The sequence below is a fragment of the Hippocampus comes genome, unplaced genomic scaffold (assembly GCF_001891065.2).
Source record: "Hippocampus comes isolate QL1 unplaced genomic scaffold, H_comes_QL1_v1.1 scaffold71, whole genome shotgun sequence".
In the NCBI taxonomy this organism is placed as follows: Eukaryota; Metazoa; Chordata; class Actinopteri; order Syngnathiformes; family Syngnathidae; genus Hippocampus; species Hippocampus comes.
In genome coordinates this window covers 1,124,623-1,139,608 of record NW_017805932.1, presented here as the reverse complement: position 1 = coordinate 1,139,608, position 14,986 = coordinate 1,124,623, and the positions used below count along the sequence as shown (strand labels likewise).

General features: G+C 42.7%; 1 protein-coding gene across 3 annotated transcripts in view; it reads left to right on the top strand.

Moving 5' to 3' along the window:
* The first annotated feature begins 530 nt into the window (after positions 1–530).
* Positions 531–14,986, top strand: part of gabbr1b (gamma-aminobutyric acid (GABA) B receptor, 1b) — a 142,722-nt gene continuing 128,266 nt past the window's right edge. For 2 of the 3 annotated variants that reach the window (XR_002170624.1, XM_019890303.1), the window contains exon 1: positions 531–872. The gene's annotated coding sequence lies outside the window, so the exon portion shown is untranslated. The remainder of the gene's footprint in view (positions 873–14,986) is intronic. The other variant, XM_019890302.1, reaches the window with a different exon arrangement.

Here is a 14,986-nt window from a genome sequence, read left to right as displayed (position 1 = left end):
TAGCCCGTAAGGAAATGTTGATGGCAAGTCAGGCGCCTCAAGTTTGGAACACTTGCTTTACTGGATACGAATTGAAATACAAAAGAACCGATAGGCACCGATATGTTGCTAGGTTTGCTGGTGGCTATTTGTGGGACTCGTAGTCGGCTGTTATTTGTCCATATTACCTACCAACAGTCACTGTGGGGACTTGAAAGCAAGATTGGCTCTCAGAGCATGGAAAGTGGTGGCGGTGAAGTTGTTTTTTTAATGTTTTTTTTTTTTTTAATAACAAAAAAAGAATCACAAATTCTGGATAACTTTGACAATTGTTTTGTTTTACTTTTTGTTTTCGGCGGGGTTCTTGCCACTCAGTCTACAAACACCCCTCCTTGTACGCAATGGAATCCTTCGAAAATCAGGTTGCCTTTGGATTTGGTGTTGGACTTGCACTGTCACATTTTCGACAAATCCTCTTCCGGAATGTGATCTGTGGCCGAATGTTGCAGTGACGTCACAAGAGAGCGAGGGATTACGGCGAAGGAGAGGAAGGAGGGGCCGAGGGTCGAAGCTCCACCGTGGTGGAAAAAAAAACCCGCCGTGGGAGTTGACGTGCGTCTGTCAAGTGTTTCTTATCGTGCACCAGCGAGTATGTGTTTGCGTGCCTTGCATAGGCGCGTTTTGTGGAAACCGAACATCATTCAGTGAGCTGACACGATTGAATTACGGCCACGGAGCACGCGTGCTCCGAGTTCGGACTGAGGAAAAAAAAACGCTTTCTTGACTAATTGTCCACGGGAGACACTTTTTTCCCCCTCCACTCAAATGCAGGCACGGACGACACTTCAACTCAATCGATGACAATCTGCTAATACAGCCGCCCGCTGCTTCTTGTGAGTATCACTCTGCTGTATGACAATTGCTTGGTGTTGAACTTTTTATTTATTTTTTTTCCCCCGGTTGGAGCATTGTGGCGCATAAATACGTTTGAAGCAGAATACTACATTACTCGCTTGTCGCCCGATAGTGCCATACCGGTTCGTTTGTGACGTTAGGAGCACATCGGAACGCTGAAATGTGTTGGCGGATTTCGAGGCAACCTTCCACCCGCTGTGATTAAGGGCTCACACGTGCGCCCTCCTCACAAACGAGCCCACCAGGCAGTGCGTGTTGCTCAACTACACAGCGACGTGCTTTCCATACGTGCCCGTAGCGATCGCTCGGTGTACCCTCCGCTGTGGCCGGCAGCTGACGTCACTGCGATTGAAGCGGTGAGCAGAGCAATTTGGTACCGGTTTTATGAGACAAGTAACCGATTAGAATGTGGCTCTTATCGACTACCATCCGTCTGAGGTGGAACAACCAAAGAAAGAAAAAAAAATGACCGAAAGAAAACCACCGTGATTGACCGTGACTTTTTGACTGACTGCCGATCGTCATATTGTTTCTTACTGTATGAACAATTCCACCGAGTTTACCACTCTGTGCTCACTTTTTGTACGACACTGTCAGATTATAACACTCGTGCAGAACTACACGATGAGTATTAAAGGCACAATGTAAAAAAAAAAAGAGATTAAAAAGTCAACATATTTCATGAAGTCGTAATTTTATGAGTGTAAAATTGCACCAGAGTCATTGATCAGAATAGTCACATTTTTACCCAAATATGGTAATAGTTTAACAAGAAGTCATGACTAAGTCATTATTTTATCGGAAACGGTATTTCATTCTTGATTTGGCAAGAAAAAATATCATTGTGTCACCCAAAAATGTTTAAAAATTAATATACTTGGAAAAAAGGCCTTTTTCCCCAAGAAAATGATGGTGTAATTTTATGACAAATATAATTTAAGAGGGAACATTTAAATTTTCAATAATAATAATAATAATAATAAAAAACATGATTGAACAAAAAAGTCAGAATCAATAATTTTGACATCTTTTCTAAATGTTTTTCAGTGTTTCATATTCTGTTTAATTACTTGATATACGTTTTATGTATGACATTTTTTTATTTGCTATTTTTTTGTGACCCACACAGCACTGGTGTCATCTTTTATTTGTTCAATAAGAAGTCATATTTCGTGATGAATAATTTTCCAACTTTTGCTCCCTCCAATTGTTTTCAAAGAAGTAATCCAATATACTGTGAACCGCTTCATATTTTAGAGTACCTAAATAAGAAGCCCAAATATGAAGTATTTGAAAAACTCTTGTTTTGGATTGCAACAGATTTTGCAGGTATAACTGACATGATATTGGTAAAAACTGATTTTGATGCGAGTGGTTTAGGGTTACAAGCTAATTCATCCTTACTGATGCTCGTTTTTGCTTCAATTGCCACTTGAAAATAGAACAATGATACCCGGGTTGAGTCGGTGGGGGCTGGTCGTTCTTATCGTTCTTTTTTTCTATTTGAAAGTTGCAATCTCGAATGGGGAATCTGGGGAATCAGCATGACAAGATATGCAATTTGCAGTGTGAAGAATGGCATGCAGTGTGTGCTAATCTGCTGAAAGATGGACGCCTCCACAGTATTTAATGACAAAACCTGTTTTTCAAGCTTTTCATGCACCCCGTAACCCAATAACATGGTTAGCTGTCCACTGTAGTAACCGCTGTCCCCGAAAGGGTTAATATGAATCCCTCTTGGCAATGTCTGTGAACCTACAGAATGACAAAATGTAACACCAAGTGTATGAACTTGATTAGGTCGTTGCCTCGTAGCGCTGTCTATAGGGGTCTTCACACGGCACACATTTGCATCGGTGCTGCACCGACGTATTTTGTTGCGATATATCTTACACCGATGTAAATTTTGTGGAGCGTTCACACGTATGAAGCTGCTTACTAAAGAGAAGCGTGTTAACCCAGGTGCAGCCCCACTTGCGTTCACACGGCAGTTTCTGCGAAATGCGTAAAGTGTACTTGCTTTTCCCCGTCTTGTTTGCGACATCTCGAAAAACCATGGTTTATACTTCTCCAGACAAATCAACGCTGTGGTCTATCGGACACTGTAAAAGGATGAGTGAGAGAAAGGAAAGAAGTGCAAAATACCCAGGATGCAAATTATGCAATACCCGTATGTAATCAACTCTTCTCACGCATAGCGAGTCTACCCCTGTAGCGTTCACATGTCCCATTTTATATCGGCGCTGCTCCGCAAACTAGCATTTACTCCGGAGTAAATTTTTAAACCACCTCCTGAGCAGGGTTATGTTTGCTCCGGTTGAAGCTGTTTTTCGGGGCTACACCAGTATAACTTTGTATGTGTGAACGCTCTACGGGGGTGCTACACCGGAGCAAAAGTTGCCGTGTGAACACTGCTCATGAGTTGTTTAGCGTCAACATCCCACCAGTGAGGGCCATATGGATTCCTGTGTTTTTATCTACGGTCTGTGGTGAGAGTGTCGAAACAGCTGCAAACGATATTTCAAGAAATATGTTCATTTGTATCATTTGTGTGCTTCAAAGCTTTTTTAAATGTTGTATACTTTTACATCACGAGTCCCTATTGCTCCTTTGGTAAGCCATGGGACTGGGGACTCATCTTGTCCTTTTGGACTGTGCCTGGCCGAGACCTATTGGTGCATGCTCAGCCACCAGACGCACATTTTTGAGCCTCACCACCAGGCCTGGCTCCAAAGAGGGACCTGGTGACCCATGTCCGAGGGAAAACGTCATCTAATATTTGTAATTTTCCTCGGGGTCTTTTGAGCTGTGCGCTGTCTGGTCCCCGCCCCTGTTTATGGATGACCCAGCCAGGAGCAAAAAGCCCCCAGACAACATATCGTAGCTCCAAGGATTGGGGAAACACAAACACCTCTACCGCGATAAAGTGACGGCTTAGGGAGGACGTCCGAACGTGTGCACTCAGATTGCAGTGTTACCAGGCTTCATCGTGATGATAGATTAATTTTTTTTTTTTTTTTTTTTGATAGCATTTCAAATTGGCTAGTTCTACGTACCTGCACAGAATAAGCACCAAAAAACAAATCTGTCACTGACTAGAGATGAAAGTCCTCTGGATTTTCCCGGATACAATAAGAAATCTCATCAAGGCCGAGGAATATCTTCCCCAGCAAACTTTTAATATGGACGAGACTGGACTTGTGTGGATAAAGCGGTTCAGAAAATGGATGGAGGGATGTTACCTCGTACCGTAGCGTAAGGTTGCAGAGAGAGAGTCCATGGTTACAGCCATTACTTGAGGGTTTATTAGTTCAAGGTGTAAAATAATGTAATCTACAATTGTCACGATGAGAGAGAGAGATGTTACAATGTTAATGTTTATGTTAAAATTGGTAAAAATAAAACATACAAAATGTTTGTACAGTTTTTTTGTACAGTATTTTACATGTTACATGCTCTATTATTACATGTGTATACAGTTTATGGTGTAAAAGTTTAAAAAATGCTTTAAAAAAAGTTGTTTTCTAGCCTTGGAACGGATTAAAATTGATTACATTGATAATAATGGGAAACGTGGTTTCGGTTTTCGAACAAATCGGTTTTCGAGCAGCCTTCTGGAACGGATTATAGTCAAAAACCGAGGTACGACTGTATATGTATTTGCATTTTCTGGAATTTTCAGGAAAGTCCACTTTCATCTCTAATTTACACACTTCATGCTGTTGTGACGTTTTCCTCTTAAGACAAACAACTAGCAACAACTTTTCAGGTAAATTCTCCTCTATTGTGTCAATGTCAGGTTGCCATACAGTGCTGCCATTTTTTCTCCCCCACTATAATTTGTCTTTTTTTATTTTATTTATTTTTTTGTAAATTGAAGTGAATAATTGCTCATAAAATAAAAGCGCAATACCAGGTACTGTATAACACATATGGTATGTTAAAGTCAATTAATGAATTTAATGATCTGTGTACATGTAATCTGAATGATGATCAAGAGTAGCTTTTAGGTTCTTAATGTTTAAGAGGCACGAATAATTTTCATTTGCAAACCCACAAAGATTGTCAGCCACGTGAAATTAACTTTTTTTTTTGAGGCGGGGGTTGGAATACTGTCTTTATTGTTATACAATAGCACCGACCTCAATTATAGCAGCAAGTTGCAATGACAAAATTGTTTCGACTTACTCGCTGCCTCTAAACAAACATTGCAAACATTATTAACCTTTAAATATGCCGGTTGGTCAGGTGAAACAAAACCCAAAACAGCTGTTGTACATTTTGTCAGACTATTCATGAAGTGGTTATTATCAGTTGTCACGGGAAGCACATACTGTATTTGATGCACCAGGCGTGCTCAACGTATTTGTCCCCTGGGCAGAGGAGGAGGAGGAGCAAATGCTCGAGCAAACATTTCATAGCATTCATTGAACTGTGTTGGACGGCCTTGTACATGGAGTACACCCTGAACCGGTTGGCAGTCAATCGGAGGGCGCACAGAGACGAACAACCATCCCCGCTCACACTCACATCTCGGGACAATTTCGAGCGTTCCCTTAACCTGCCACGCGTGTTTTTGGAATATGGGAGGAAACCGGAATACCCGGAGAAAACCCGCGCAGGCCCGGGGAGAACATGCAAACACACAGGAAGGCCGGAGCCGGAATCGAACTCTGAACTGTGAGGTCAACGCGCTAACCACTCGTCCACCGTACCACCCTCAGGTGTACATTTTCGATTTAATTTCCATTTAATTTGGCATTCGCGTGTTCATTTCATCTTTGCTCGAAACAAAAGCGCGTTCGAACCGTTGCGGTGGCGGTAACGACGTGCTCGACACGCTCGACTGACTGACTCAGGAGCTTTGTCATCATTGGAAATCTGAACGAAAATTGCGTGCAGTTCCTGTTGTGTAAAATACTTTGTGTTGCTCTCTTTTTTTTTTTTTTTAAACAATGAAACGTGCTGTCTAAACAAAATGTAAAATGGATTACGCCGATTTCACATTGGTTGGCTGCAGTCGGGGTTGGTGCTGTTGAATCCGCCTCTTCGCCATTCGGAGCGTAAAGAATAATGCGATTCCGTAGCGGAGGGAAATTGAACGACATCCGCTAAACGCCTTATTTGCACCACTCGTCCACAGCGTCAATCTGCGCCGTACCGCACTGTGAAAGGAAAACGAGAGAAATGATTCATTCCCAATTTGAAAAAAAAAATATTGGTCCTATGAGACTTTGCCTCTCCTTTATTTTCCACAGTGTTTGTTTATTTATTTTACATTTGGCTGTTCTTTTTTTTTTTGCTCTATTTATGAAGTTTTGCTCTGTATTTGCGAGAAATCCCCTCCAAGGGGTTGAAACTTTTTTATTTTAGTTCCAAGGGAATATCTTTAAGATTAAGCATGCCAGAGGGAAAATTGATTTAATTGCTTTGACGTGGTTAATTAATTTATTGGCCCACACGATTCGATGAAATCCTGACTTTGCGTGAGTGCCTGCACCCTGAGATGGAGAAGGGTTGAAGAATTGGCGCGTTCCTCGTCGGCGGTAATCCTCCGACATTTGCAGGTACTTTAAGAACCAGACTCTTGGCCTTGGTTGTGCCCTTTGTCCTTCTCCCATGCCAGGAAATGGTTCCATTCCTTGTCAGTTTTAGTTTGTAAAGTCACACACACACATGTACACACACGAGTGTTTCTGCTCGCGGCATTGGCGAGCTCGGTTGAGATTTGCTGCGCCGCCACGGGGTAGAATGCGTGTTCACACCGATTGCGGCCCTCTTGATAGCGGTAAGGGTCATTCCTGCTGACTTACAGTCTCTCGGTAGCACTCAACAGTGCAGATTTATCGTTGCCTTCACCGCTCAATGTTTCCGATTGTTTATTGCTCGGCCTTCGTTATATTCCTTCCCTGTTAGCCCTTTTGGCCCTCAACTATTGTAGATTTCACTTTGAGGCAGTGTCTTCCTTTACAACCTCCAACAGTTGCCGGTGTGACTAATAAACATTGACAAAGGGGATTTGGTGTGGTTTTATTTGATTATTTTTCACTGCCTCCTACCAGACAGTCTGGTATGAAAGAAAGATTGCAGTCGTATTTATTGCGTTCGTTAAACTACAGCGTGGCGTCCCATTAAAGTTAACAGCTGTGTAAATAATGAGGACTAGAAAATAATTAAAATAAAAAAAAAACCCCAAACAAACGCTAAATGATTAAAAAGGTGCATCAGTAACGACAAGAAATGCAGTCGAGCTCTAAAGATTGAACGGAATCTGTTCAGGGACACTGAGGGAAATCTAATTACAGTATTTTCGAAGCGAAAAAGGCGCTTCGGATTATAAGGCGAACCTTCAATGAATGGCCTATTTTGAAACTGTTTTCAAATATCAGGCGCATAGAATAGAAGCTACAATAATGGCCTCGTTCGCGCTATGCATCCACTAGATGGAGCTACGCTAAAGGGAATACAATACAATACGGTTTTATTTATATCGAGCCCTCACAATCACTGCAGCCATGAGAAGTGGTCACAAACATGGGCATGAAACATCAATAAAAATGGCATTAGGAAACAATAAATGAGAGACAAAAGTTCTGAAATTAATTCAACGAAAAGGCACACATCGACAAGGGGCGAAATATCCTTCCAAGTCTTGCTTGTCTCCGTCTTCCTTCGTTGAGTCAGCAGTTAACGATGCTTTTGGTATTGTCTTCGTTTCAGAATGGCTACGCAGAGCTCGCAAAGAATGCAATTAGTGTCGGGCAGAACCCTTTTACGTTGCAATTGGGAGCAAGTGCCATCATCAAACATGATGGACAGCTATACATATTTGTATGTACAGTACGTATACAGATGGAATTTCTACGAATTGTGCAATCCCTACCAAGCACTTTAAATCAACAAACAAATGAGGGTGAGATGTATTGCCGTAAATCAGGGGTGTCAAACTCATTTTAGTCGCTGGCCAATTTGGAGTTGCTTCTTCCCTCGGAGGTTCCGTTATGACAGTGATAACAGAAAATGATTACTTGTACACAACAAATGAATAGATTGCTAGTTGACATCAGTCAAGTCAATTATAATAGTTTGTTCAATTATTGTTCAAGTGAGTGTCAACAGGAAATCAAAATTCTTGCAAAAAGTTATTGATTTCACATGACAGTTTGACATTTCGGTTCAGATTTTAGCAAGTTGACACACGATTTGCTTTTGCGGGCCACATAAAATGATCTGGCGGACCGGATCCGGCCCCCGGGCCTTGAGTTTGACACGTGTGCCGTAAATGTTTGATCAGCTTTTGTTGTTTGACAGAGCACATCATTAACTCATTCAATCGCAGCCATTTTCACTGGAGCAATCCCCTCATTCCCAGCGTTTTATTGATCTTGCAAGGCCCACAGAATATTTGGTTCTAATGCTATATAAATATGAAGCCTACCAAAATAAAGTTTGGACTCTCTTCTTTCAGCAGAAAAAAAAAATCGTTTCTATCTTTTTCCATTCTTCAGCAATCGGCATTACAAAATGGCTAAGTTTCATGAATATGGCGATTCCTGGGCAAAAAACGGAGAAAAAGAGCTTTTTGTAAAAGCATGCATTAAACGTATACTGACACCTACTGGTCACTTTTTTACATGATTTACAATGCAAACGGCTTATTCTCATTCACAGATTGCATCAGACCCTCCTCCTTTCTATGACGCAAAAAAAAAAAAGACCTATGTCCTTGGTAGGCGGGGCCTAATTTTAAAAAGACAAGTACGTCTAGTGGAATGAAAGAGTTAATATTCCCGAGTCTCTTCATGTTTTCCTTCAACTGACTCATTCTGGTTTTGAAGTTGCTACTACAGGAGGATTTATTGTTTGTTTTTCATTGTTGAGCTCCTTTTGTCTTTATTGTCAACTGTTCTTTTCAACTGCTGCGAACATTATTTTGGGTGCCGGGGGCTCATGCACCAGTAAGTTCACAATGTAACACAGCTGATACAAACTTATTTAAAGGGACGGCAAAGAATGCTCTGCCGTTTTCAAGAACCAAAAGGAAAAAGAATGAGACATTGATGAGGACATCACTAAGAGTCTCCAACAGATGCCACAAGTCTCCCTCACTTCAATGTGGTGATCGGAAGGAGCCGAGATGGTGGCAGTGTTGAAAAAAATAGCTTCATGAAAACCATCGCTCAAAATCTTGACACACTCCGACACACAAACAAGTACTCCAGGTTCTTATCACACACACACACACACACACACACACACACACACACACACACACACACACAAAAATGGGAGGAATGGAAGAGCAACAGATAAAAATAAAAAGACCCAACATGAGGCAAAAAGATTACTGACCTGCTTGACACGATCAAACACGTGACTGAGGAGATTCAGCACCCGGTCAAAAACGACTCAACTCCATGGCGAAGCATTGCGGTACATTAGGACAAACCAATCGTTGTAGAATTGATTAGCCCATCGAATATTCAAGTTTTTATGTGATGGGCGCAATCGAGCCGGTTTACTTTTTTTCCCCCCCAAACTGGAAGTTTAACGGATTGGCTAGCTAGCACTAGCTAGCAGAGGACGATCTTATTGGGAACTGTACAAGATGGCTGCTGCCAAGGCCTTCAACGGTGCCTTATGCTAACTTTGTCTTTTTGGTAAAACAGCCAGCTTCGAAAAATGCAACCAACATAATTATTTTGTATCTTCAAACTCATCTCATTCATTGCAAGCCTCTCGAGCCTCGTCGTCGTCAAGTTTAACCCTTTAAGAGTACGGCGGTCACTATAGTGGACAGCTTACAGTTAGGTGATGTACTTTAGATATCACAGAGGACGTTTCGGGCTGGTTTTATTGGAACTTGGCTTTGAAGGTCACAGCGAGGCCCAGGAAAGTGAGCGCCGTCGACGTGCTCCCGTAGCGGACTTACGAAAGAAATAGCCATCAAAGCGGGCGAAGACAATTATCGCTCGCTCGCCAATTTTAGGCCAAGGAAGTGACCAGCTGAAGTTGGAATGGATGATGGCAGACCCGCGGTGGATGACATCAGAGCCATTAGACGCCGCACCTTCGTTTGACCCCGTTTCTAGTGCGCAACACAAGCTCATCAGCATAATGGCGCAATGAGTTTCAAACTTTCAACAATTTTGATCAGATCCGTAGTGAGCTGGCACATACTCTGTGGTGAGGGATTACATTTTGCCATTTGCTATTAAATTGACACTTCCTTGTCTCTCCAGAAATGAAATTGACACTACACTCCCATATTTTTTTCAATTATCCTGACTGGAGGCTTTTTTGTAGCCACAAGAGGAGAAGTATCCAGGGAAATCCGGACTATTACTTATCCTTATCTTTAAAATCTCAAACCTTTAAGTCGTGTCACCGAGCACTTTCCTCCTTCATGTCGAACCCAATGAGCCATTTCTTATTATTGTCAAAGTCCATCTACCTAGCTGGATCTAAACGTGAACAGTGGTACACACACACATACACAGACAGGGTGTTATTTTGCTCTTTGAAGGTCCTGAACAATTGTCCTCAATTTGTGTGACGGAAAAGTGTTCAACTAACCTGTGCCCCGGCCTTCTTTGGCTCAGGGACCTGTGGCGAGCACAGACTGTGATGGAAGTCTTCAGCCTTGCCTCAGGCCGACACTCGGCTGGCGAGTCGAGTGCACTTCCTTGAAACGGGCAGATTATATACACTGCATGGCAGATCAGTTAAAATTCCAGTTCAAAGTGACAATGCGGGGTGTGTCCTGTCCGCGGTTGATTTGATTTGTGACGGTGAGAAAGTTTCTTTCAGCGAATGAGAAATGATGTAGCCTGTTGTTGTTGTTGTTGTGTGAAGAACGACAAAGTTGTGGTTGTCCATGAATCAGCAGTACGTTACACAAAGCGTTATTGTGCACGGCGTGATGGGCAGTCGATCCGTACCAACGGAAGGTCCATCCGTCAATCCGTCGCTGACGGCCTCGAGTTTCGAACGGCGGACTGACGACTGTCGGAAACTTTGACACTGACGGTATAAGCGCCAACTGAATCGATTTTTGGCTGTCACCTGAACCGTCATTAACCTGAAAAGCCAAGACGACCAGAGGCAAATAAGGTTTTGCGCCACACGTTGGCACTTAGGCGCATTAGCCCCGTCCAAACCACAGAAACTTCCTTTGTGACCGCGTGAGGGCTGCCATTGCCAAAGGCAACTTCCAAAAGCTGGTGTTCCTCAAGGGCAACGTGGGGAACTGTTGGTGAGCAGTAATAGTGTTTTCACGTATTTTCCGCACTATAAGGCGGACTGAAAAGCATTCAATTTTCTCAAAAGTCGACAGCGCGCCTCATAATCCGATGCGCCCTATGTATGGATCAATATTCTGATTTCTCGAACAGTGTTTAAAATGTTCTGTAAAACGCTTTGTTACAGCTCCAGCAGTTGTGAAAGCTTTACGTAAATGCGCCTTATATATGGATCAATATTCTGATTTCTCGAACAGAGTATTTAAAATGTTCTGTAAAGCGCTTTGTTACAGCTCCAGCAGTTGTGAAAGCTTGACATAAATAAAGCTGTATTGTATTCCCTTTAGCGTCGCTCCATCTAGTGGATGTATAACGCAACCACAGACACGATTGTAACTTCTATTCTATCCGCCTTATACCAGTAAGTATTCTCCAGTAAGGAATCATATTTACGCTGTCCAATCCTTCCTTATAACATAATTTCCCTTTGTGGGATACGACTATGGTACATGTCCTTTATGAACATGCAAGTATGTGAACAAAATACACGTGTAACAACACAAGCAATAAAATGCAAAAATATATGGTCCAAAAACGGTTTATAACACAAAAACTGCAGCCTACAATACAGGTTTAGCAACAAACTTCGGATCACTCACTGTCTCTAACTTGACCTCCCCTCGATCGGCACACAAGTAGACAGCGTTGCTCAGCTGATGTCGTGCAATGAACTTTTAAAGCCAGCCACGGGATGCTTCGAAGTCCTCGATGCCCATAGTTAGCGCGTTGGAACTTGCCTTCTCTCTAATTAGCGCTCCGTTCCAGTTAGCGGAAGGTTTTTAGCATGATTACAGGTAAAGCATTACAGGAAACGTTCATTTACTTGACTGTCCATCGAGCCACAAGCAATTTACTCTGAGCAGCTAATCGGATGCATTCCACTCTCTCTTCCGCAGATCGAGCTATCGACACACATAGATAGTGAGGTCCCTCTTGGCCAATGGGAGGCCAGGATGATCGGTAGTAGCCAATGGCAGAGCAGCTATAAGTATGTTGCATTCAGGAAACTCGGAGCTGTGAACGAAATAAAAAATTGTTCACTATTCCAGTAAAACTCATGCTAATACAGTCACATGTCGCCATTTTGGATCCAATGAGAGTAAATAGCGGCGTGGACAGAGTTATTCCGTAGTATCGAGCAGGACTTGCTTGTGTTTGTGCCACTGTGGGCTTCCGGGTTCCGGGTACCGGAACTTCCGTTCTTATGAATCGATCGTTAATGTAATATTGTAGTCGAAATTTTAATGCATAGGTTTTTATTCCGGGTGAGGGAATTTCCGTTTGAAAGAAGTATATGGGAATATTTACTGTAATGCGGTGCACCCTATTTATGAAACCAGTTTGAAAATAGGCCATTCATTGAAGGTGCGCCTTATACCCCAAGCACCTTATAGCACGGAAAATACGGTCATGCCTTTTTATGTGTCAAGTGGTCCAAACTTTTTCTCAATTAACAAAAATGTGTGCTGTTCTCCTCATAAACACTTTTTTTACTGATGGTCCTAAAATAGCGGCGACAAACTCATTTAGCGATTACGGACGTGTAGTTAAAATAATGACGCCGAATGACGGATTTTGTAGGGTGTAGAGGTAAAACTAATGGAAATGGATTTCAGGTTCATGGTTCATCTACTTTTAAGCAAGTCCAATTCCCTCCCATTTCGCTCACTAATTAATACCACTGCGTATCGGCGTGGGAGGAAGCAGCACTCGTTGCAGGATGACATGTCTTGTTTTTTTTTTTTTTTTTTTTAATAATGATTTGTGTACTTGAAATATCTAATTTGTGGAGTTCCCAATAGACTGGTTTCAGAATCCAACTGTATCCAAAGGGCAATGACTGTATGTACGAATACATAAACGGACAGTACATGATTTTCTTTTCCCGACCAGCTAATGGCCATTTCAGCAGGGTGAATTTAGGAAAGTCCAGATAACGGAGACCGAGTCAGGTCATCTCCTCCACACTTGATTTATTTCATGAAGGCCACACCAAATAAGGACACGGGGGCTGATTAAGCCACGCTGAACAAAGTTTGATAGATACCCGCTCGCAGCTTTTTCAAAAAAAGACCTAATGACTCGGACACAGATTCAGTGCCGAAATGGAGGAGATGTTGAGCTAAACTGTCCTATTAGTCGCTGACGGTGCTTTATAAAGAAAATAAGGTCTATTAAGTGTGTGAGTATATCAATGCACTAATACTAAAAAGCTGGGCCTTGTCTATTTTTGATGCAATTCATTTTCTTGCCATTGGCCAACAACATCTTTGCCTGCCAAATTGCAGCAGTTGTCCACTTTCGCGATGCTCAGAGAATTTGACTTTTCATATTTTTCAAACTATGTCAAGCATCATACCGCGGGACAGTTATTGTATTAGACTAAATAATAGTTGTTCCACCTATTAATTTATTCAAGTCAACAGTGTAACTGGCAATTATTGGCAGTACTGCATCAATTTGAGGGAATATGAAAACTCCTAGGCCGTGATCATAGTTTGCATATTCTCCCCGTGCTGATGTGGGTTTTCTCCGGGTGCTCCGTTTTTTTTCCACATTCCAAAAAACATGCATGACAGGCTGATTGAACACTCTAAATTGTCCCTAGGTGTGAGTGTGAGCGCGGATGGTTGTTGTTCTCCGTGTGCCCTACGATTGGCTGGCAACCGGTTCAGGGTGTCCCCCGCCTAGCGCCCAAAGATACCTGGGATAGGCTCCAGCACGCCCCGCACCCCTTGTAAGGATAAAGCGGATCGGAAAATGGATGGATGGATGATAACTCCTCATGTGTGGCACCTTTTGGAAATCTCTAATTCAATTTCGATTGGTACCGACCGGTTTCCTTTTTTTTTTTTTTTTTGCGCAGAGCAGTGCCCCCCCCCCCATGCTGCGTCACCGTGCTTCTTACTTTAGTTGCATTTCTCATCTTTTAATTTGAATCTCCCTTGCCGCCGCCGCATCGCTTTTCCTTCCTGTGGTTTGTCACACCGTTGAATGCAGCAAGTGCAGTGTGAAATCGTCCCCCCACGAGCAAGAATACACTCACAGCTCCAACCGCAATCTGCACTTCTCACATTCCCTTTCCTCTCTGCTCCTCTTCTATCTCCGCTCCTTCTCTATTCTTTTCAAATATTTGCATGGTCGCCGAAGCAAGTTTTTTTTTTTTTTTCCTGTGGCGCATTACAAGGAGGCCAAATGACATGACCTCGTCTGTCTGGACAAGAATAACAACAATGATCGTGATTATCATAATAAGACTACAGAAATAATAAAAGAGCTTTATCTCAAGAGTAGCTCAGCGGCAGAGTTGGTCCTTGACTTACTGTATTTGGGGAATGTGGAAACCCAATGAATCATGGCATGTCTCATTCAAAAGTGGTCTGGTGTGTGTGTGTGTGTGTGTGTGTGTGTGTGTGTGTGTGTGTGTGCGTGTGTGTGTGTGTGTGTGTGTGTGCGCGCGTGCGTGCGTGCGTGCGTGCGTGTGTGTGTGTTAAGAATGCAGCGAGCATGTCTGGTGTGAGTGGACAGAGGGCCGAGTCTGTGCGAGCACATTATTATTTAGCTCTTGTGCAGATTGTAATTGGATTCATTTTGAGGCGCTTGCCTCTCTGTTGCCTCATGTCTAGTCCTGTCAGAGCCCCTCCCCTTTCCATCAAAATCGGGCATCGATTGTGGCAAACCTGAGAATCGTCATTTAGTGTGTGTGTGTGTGTGTGTGTGTGTGTGTGTGTGTATGTGTGTGTGTGTGTGTGTGTGTGTGTGTGTGTGTGTGTGTGTCTGGAGATGTTATG